At 40.7% G+C, this 7315-nt stretch overlaps 1 pseudogene; it reads left to right on the top strand.

The window, feature by feature from the left end:
- Positions 1 to 6989, top strand: part of LOC119358216 — an 8671-nt pseudogene extending 1682 nt beyond the window's left edge.
- The last annotated feature ends 326 nt before the right edge of the window (positions 6990 to 7315 follow it).

Genomic DNA, 7315 nt, shown 5'->3' with positions numbered 1-7315 from the left:
TCACTGACAAGCCAAATCCGACCCAGACAGACGCCTAATAACAGCCCCAAATGTCCGGGCAGATAGTCCATCACTGACTGGTCAATAAAACCTGACCTAGATGAACGCCTCATACCGGCCCCAAACGCCCGGGCTGACCGGCACCCCACATATCCGGCCCAAATCTAAAGTGGATATGAGGAGGCATGGGTCCGCCACATCGAATCCGGTCCATGCTGGACCACCCCCATCCCACATACGTAGAAGTAGATGAGCCAGTGAAGTTAGATAACCCCGTTGCTAACCAGGAAGAAGAATGAGAACCAACTCAATGTCAAGGATCTTTCTCATCTGCTCCTTGAAGAAAATCCTAATAACTCCACTCCACTTCGCGCGCAAGCTCCCTTCCGATGATTTCTGGCCCTCTCCGGCATGCTGGGCAGTGGATCTGACTCTGACGACTGTCGATCCATCGTCTGGGGCGTCCTCCCATGCGTGCCGGAGGAGGCTATGGCTGTCCGCCTCTCCCGGGAGGAGTGCGTCTGGCCGATGTTGAAGTCTGTCTGTCGCGAAACCATTGTGACGGCGCAACTAGCGCTCGGATCCGGCAGTGCTGGAAGCTCGAGGTCCGTCTACGACACCATCTCTCCAGTCTGCCGGTATATGAGTGTTATAGGGATTGGTGTTCACCGTAACAATTAGAGGGCGCGGATGCGTGAGGCCCAGCTCACTGCTGATGTGGCGGAGGCGGAGCATGCGCTGTCACGAAAGAGGAAGCCATCCGTTCACACATCCTCAGAAGCGGCAGAGGAGGAACACTCGTGCCCTTGCCTGAGAGCAAGCTCGGGTGGTCCATGCCATGACTAGGCTGCCCCAAAGAGGAGGAACACTCGTGCCCTTGCCCGAGAGCAAGCTCGGGTGGTCCATGCCATGACTGGGCTGCAAAAATGAAACTAGTTTAGTTGGGTTCTCATATCAGGGAACACTCGTGCCATGAACTCAGTTTTTGAGGGCTTTTTCTTCCACCTCCTACTAAACTAGAAAATGATTGGCAGGAGGGAGGTTTTAGGAGAAACCGCGTTCGCCCCTGCGCCTCTGTCGCCGCTAGCCTCGCCGGCAGCTCACCGTAGCACCTCCCTCGGCCGGCCACGCGTCGCCATGGAGCAGCCGGAGCCTCCTGCATCTAGTTCCCCGGTCGTGCCGCCGGAATCGAGTCTGCATCCGCCCTGCCTCTCGTAGCCACGACCACAACCGTGACACTGGAGTGTGTGTGGAGGATGTGGTGTGTGCGCGCGCTGACCGTCGTCTGCCCTGGCTAGGCCGTCCTGGAGGGTCACCACGCGCGTGGAGTGCGTCATCGTTGAGGGACACGAAGAGCATTGGGTGCGTAGTCGTGGAGGCCTGCCGCACGTGTGGAGTGGACTGTTGACCGCCGTGTGTCATGGAGGACCACCGCGCTGAGCATCGGGTGGCCTTGGGGCGGCGAGAGACACGGTGGGCTATGGCCAGGGACCCAATTGTTATTTGGTTTTTGTTTTGAGGGTGCTTTGTGCTATTTTTCAAGGACCATGTTGTAAATTTAGCTACTAACAAGTGGGCTGCACATCTGAACCGAAGCGATTTTATGGTATCTGCTCTGCCGCGGAACACATGCCATACTGTAAAACATTTTGCAGTATACTGAAAATAGATTCTGTGGTATGAGAATTTGAGGTATGTGCTAGAGTTGCTCTTAATCTAAATGAGCTTCTCTTCTATTACCTCTTCTCTTCCTTTCAATTAAGAAAACAATTATTTAAATCTTTATAACCCACTTATATCATCTTATTATTTATATCTATTAATAAAAGAAATATGTATTCTTTGTCCGCCATGTTATTTTACAGAAAACCCCCTGATGTTTCTATTAATCAATCCGCAGGCTAGTTTTAAGTCAGATTTTCATTTTTGCAGAAAACCCTGTGATGTTTCTGGTAATCATGCCACATGTCAAATTTAAGTCAGATTTTCGCTTTTGCAGGATAGCCCCTGGTATTTGGGTTAATCAACCCACAGTGGAAATCAAATGCTTTTTAAAAATATCCATATTTTTTAAATCCAAACTCCAACTTTAACATGTTATATATGGAATTTTATTAGCAAAATGTGTAGAATCTGAATATGATATTATTTTACCTGCTAACCATTAAAAATAACTATTTAGGGTGCAATCTTAATAAATAGGGCATGATACGTATTTCTTTCATACCGGTGCCGACCTGGATTGAAAACATACCAGCAAGACCAGGATTGAAGACGAAAGAAATCATATATAACCATGCATGCAAGCATCGCATAAACCTCATTGAAAAGGTAGATTTCTCATCTTGTGCCGAGAGAGAGACGCCTTAGGATTGACAACATTCAAATACGTTCTAATTGTGTGAGCACTGAACCACCGTCGACGAGGGTGGGAAGGAGGATAAGTGGCAATACAGATGAAAAGCTATGTGTTAAAATAAAGGATGTGGACCTACTGGAGTCTTGAGTCATGATTACTAGGTTAGGAGAGTGTGGTATTCTTTTTCCGATGCAACAGATGGGCTCTTTTGTTAATACTCGTTCTAATGCGAAACTACTTTGCTCACAGGTGATGCACCACATCATTCGTTTCCATATGCGATGGTTATTGGTGGAGCTCTAGCCTTCCTTGTTGTTTGTCTGTTGATCATAGTTGCGGTCTGGAGATATGGCGGGCAGCGACAAAACAATTCACCTATAGGTACAGTTAAACTGCTCCTCATATATATATACCACTTGGCATGGGTGGTAAGCTATATCAAAAACAATGAACAATAAATATATAGTGTTACTATTCATCACTCAGGGTGCAGAATAAGTTATTCTTCATCCGAGGTAATCTTATGATCATTTTATAATTAAATTATGTTTCAAATTCAAATAGTTACATTCATATTGATTCATTACGTAAAATTTGACATAAGAAAATAAAAACATAGGTCATAAGACAAGAAAATTTGCCGTTTATGTGTATTTTAGACTATATTTTTATGTTTGTAATTTTACATAACATAAAATATTTTTTACGGCGATTATATATTTTCTTACGGTCTTTTTTTGCGCCGGAAATAAGACAAAACTTACGGAACATAAAATTACGGTGCATTGATGGTAAAATAAAGGGGGGTAGAGAATAACTATTTCTCACCCAGGGTGACGAATAGCGCGACCATATATATATATATATATATATATATATATATATATATATATATATATATATATATATATATATATATAATGTTACTATTCATCACCCAGGGTGCAGAATAAGTTATTCTTCACCCACGTAATTTTACGATCATTTCATAATTAAATTACGTTTATATTTCAAATAGTTACGTTCATATTGATTCACTACGTAAAATTTGGCATAAGAAAATAAAAATATAGGTCATAAAATAAGAAAATTTGCAGTTTATGTGTATTTTACATTATGTTTTTACGTTTGTAATTTTACATAACATAAAATATTTTTTATGACGATTATATATTTTCTTACGGTCTCTTTTTACGTTAGAAATAAGACAAAACTTACGGAACGTAAAATTACGGTGCATTTATGGCAAAACAGAGGGGATGAAGAATAACTATTCCTCACCCAGGATGACGAATAGTCAATTTACCTATATAGGTAAATTGTTTGGGGCACCTAGGTGCCTGGGCACCTAGACCCATTATATGGCAACTCACATTTGTAGTGCATGATGTAGAATGCACGACAAAATGACTTTCCAAATTTGTTTGCATGCACTACAACCATCAACGGTCATTGATTGCTTTCCAAAAAAACAAATATACTATTGTTTCCTAGCAATGATTTCTTTCCAAACAAAGAGGGTATGTAAATACGCTCTTATTTTTAAGGTATCAAATATACGATATATATACACACACACACACACAGGGGTTGACTATTTTGTCATTCTGGATGAGGAATAATTATTTTTCACACCCTTTATTTTCACATGAATGCACCATAATTTTACGTTCTGTAAATTTTGTCTTATTTCTTACGTAAAAAGGGAATGTAAGAAAATATAAAATTGTTGCAAAAAATGTTTTATGTTACGTAAAATTACGAACGTACAAATTACGTGTAAAATATACATAAAATACAATTCTTATAGGCTTATGACCTGTATTTTTGTTTTCTTATGTCAAATTTTACGTATTTAATCAATATAAATGTAATTATCTGTATTTCAAATGTAAGTTATTTATGAAACAATCATAAGATTACATCGGGTGAAGAGTAGCTTATTCTGCACCCTGTATGATGAATAGTCAATCTATACACACCCATTGATTAGTGTGTTTTATGTAGATCAATATATTACTGTGTCTCTCAACTACAAAGTGTATATATATTATATTCTTTCTGTTTCTTTTTGTCTGCATCTAGACTTTGCCAAGTCAAACTCATTGTAAGTTTGACCAAGTTTCTAGAAAACAATTAACATTCATAATACAATGTCAATATCATTAGATTATGAGGGAACATATTTTCATATCATAATTATTTTGTATTGTAGATATTGATATTTTCAAATATAAACTTGATCAAACATTACAAGTTTGATTGTAGACAAACCTAAAACACGGAGTAAAAAGAAACATACGGAGTATATAAGAACACTATTGTGATTCCTGTTTTCCCGCTAGCTGCCGACGACATCACATGCCTTAAAGAAGGACAACCTACTATATAGTTGAATAGAAGATGGGCATGGTGTTTTGGCTCTCGGGAGCATTTCTTCATGTAGCATCCAACTTGTCAAGATTAGAATTTCATCAATGGAGAAACGCCAAAAATTTGTCGTCCAACTTGTTTTGTCTTTTGCACGGGGCATCCTACATTCTTCAAAAGTTCATCTCCACTAGTCATGCATGTCTGCCACATCATAATTTGTCATTAGCATGCCACCTTATTCATGTGGTATATACAAAATTAACTAGAATTGGTGGTAGCAATTGATCGTTATGGTGGATTAAAGAATGAAAATATGAAATGAGGAAGGCAATACGTGCATACAAGTATTCGATGGTGTGTCGTCCATTTGTAAATACTAAAATATTTTTTCTTATAACTACAATGCTACTAGACTTCTCGAAGATACGTTTACGGAAATTAGTAAAAAGGAATATCAAATCTGAACCTATTTTTTTAGAAAATCCCTTGAACCATTAAATTGCTAACTTATCAAAACGACTGTTATGATGCAGTAATAATATTTCATACCTACATGTCTCTTAGTGTTTCCGCAGCAACGTGTGGAAATTGTCTAGTTTTGTACTACATCTCATATGGTCAGAGTCTTTCAGATGCTACCGACCCCGCTGCTAGTCGTCGAGATCGTGCTTCGACTGTCGGGTCGGTCCCTGCAGCTGATCCATCTACTATGATTGAAGCCACGGAAGAATTTTCCGAAGCCGGCATATGTGTCCCTGCAGTAGATCTGCCTTCTATAAAGGCGGCCACAGACGATTTTTCTGATAGCAATATCATTGGCAAAGGCGGATTTGGCGTGGTTTACAAGGTATGCTCTTTCTTTAATTCCTCTCTATATATACTACTATTACTCCTCCAATGTAAGTTGGGATAACTTTTGTTGGTTGACTTGACTGTATTTCTGTTGCACAATCATCAGGCCCGATTAAATGGTGATGTCGTCGCTGTAAAAAGACTTAGACCATCTGGCCGTACGGAAAAAGGCAAGAATGACTTCACAAGAGAAGTGGAAGTGATGTCAAGGGTCACGCATATAAATCTTGTGAAACTAGTTTCCTACTGCCAGGAAGAAGACGAGTGGATACTAGTCTACGAGTACATGCCCAACAAAAGTTTGAGCCCCTACATATTTGGTACTACTCAATACTCACTTGAACACACAATTGTGTTAGACTAAATATATTTATTTGCTAATTCTCTCATCTGTGCGTTGGCACATGGACCTATTAATTTGTACTACTTGACAGGAGAAAACTCATCACCCCGTCCATCGTTGACTTGGTTTCAAAGGCTAGAGATAATCCGTGGTATTGCAATAGGTGTTGAGTACCTTCACAACAAGGAAGTCATCCACAGAGATCTTAAGTTGCCGAACATACTCTTGGATCACGAGCTAAAGCCTAAGATAGCGGACTTCGGCACCGCAAAGCTATTTATTGATGATCAGACGAACCCAACATTAGTACAAACACCGTATGGTTTAAACCTACAATTTCAAATGCTCCCTTATTTTTCCGCATTTAAGATTTCAGCCGACTGACATGTCTGTGATTTATGAAGGGGATACATTGCTCCAGAGTATGCAAGGGAAGGCAACCTGACGCTCAAGTGTGACGTATACAGTTTTGGAGTGGTCTTGCTAGAGATAGTCTCTGGCAAAAAGATCACTTCCGCAAAAACGTTTCTTCTTGATGTAAGTACTGTACTGTACAGTATCACACCACATTGTTGAATGAAATTACCTTTATCTAAAAAATATCTCATGTGCGTTTATTGCAGGCATGGAGGTATTGGAACAAAGGAAAAATCAAGGCCCTTCTTGATTCGCAGGTGGCTGAACCTAACCATCAGCTCTCGTTGGATCTATCCAGGGTTATCCAGATCGGGCTTCTCTGCGTTCAACCAATGCCCAATGACAGGCCTACCATGCCAGAGGTGGTCGTAATGCTAACTGACAGCAGTTCATGGCTCGCTAGGCCCAAGAAGCACGAGGTCGGCCCTGGTCAAGCAACCGGATACCCACAGACATCGAACTATTCTCTTGCACACTGTCTCTGTTTAGAACAGAGACAAATAGGGGAGGGAGGTCTAGAAGCACCCCGGGCAAACATCGCAAGAACAAGTTTTTGTGATTTATTTTTTGGACTGGATCCTTTCAGATTGAATTCTTGTTTAAACATACTGTCCATTTCAGTTTAATGGCTATATGTCACAATGACAGTGGTCTATACATACCTCTAGCACGCGTCTTGCTCGCGAGCGCTCGGGACGAATCAACCTATTTTTAAGAAAGGTTTTACCTGTCTCACCTCTCCTGGACCGAAAAAGAAAGGGAAATGATATCTACCGAACTTTGTGCCTGCTGATCATGCTTCAGGATCATTTACGCGTCCGAGGCCTTTTGTTCTTCTTCACATCCGTTATTTTTGCACAAGTTTTTTTGTTCTAAAAAAGAAACAGTTTGAAAAGGTTCAATTGTACGAAATGAATCTCTCTCTCTCTCTCTCTCTCTCTCTCTCTCTCTCTCTCTCTCTCTCTCTCTCT

This window comes from Triticum dicoccoides, chromosome 2A, assembly GCF_002162155.2.
Source record: "Triticum dicoccoides isolate Atlit2015 ecotype Zavitan chromosome 2A, WEW_v2.0, whole genome shotgun sequence".
Taxonomy (NCBI): domain Eukaryota; kingdom Viridiplantae; phylum Streptophyta; class Magnoliopsida; order Poales; family Poaceae; genus Triticum; species Triticum dicoccoides.
This window is presented reverse-complemented; position numbering and strand designations above follow the sequence as displayed.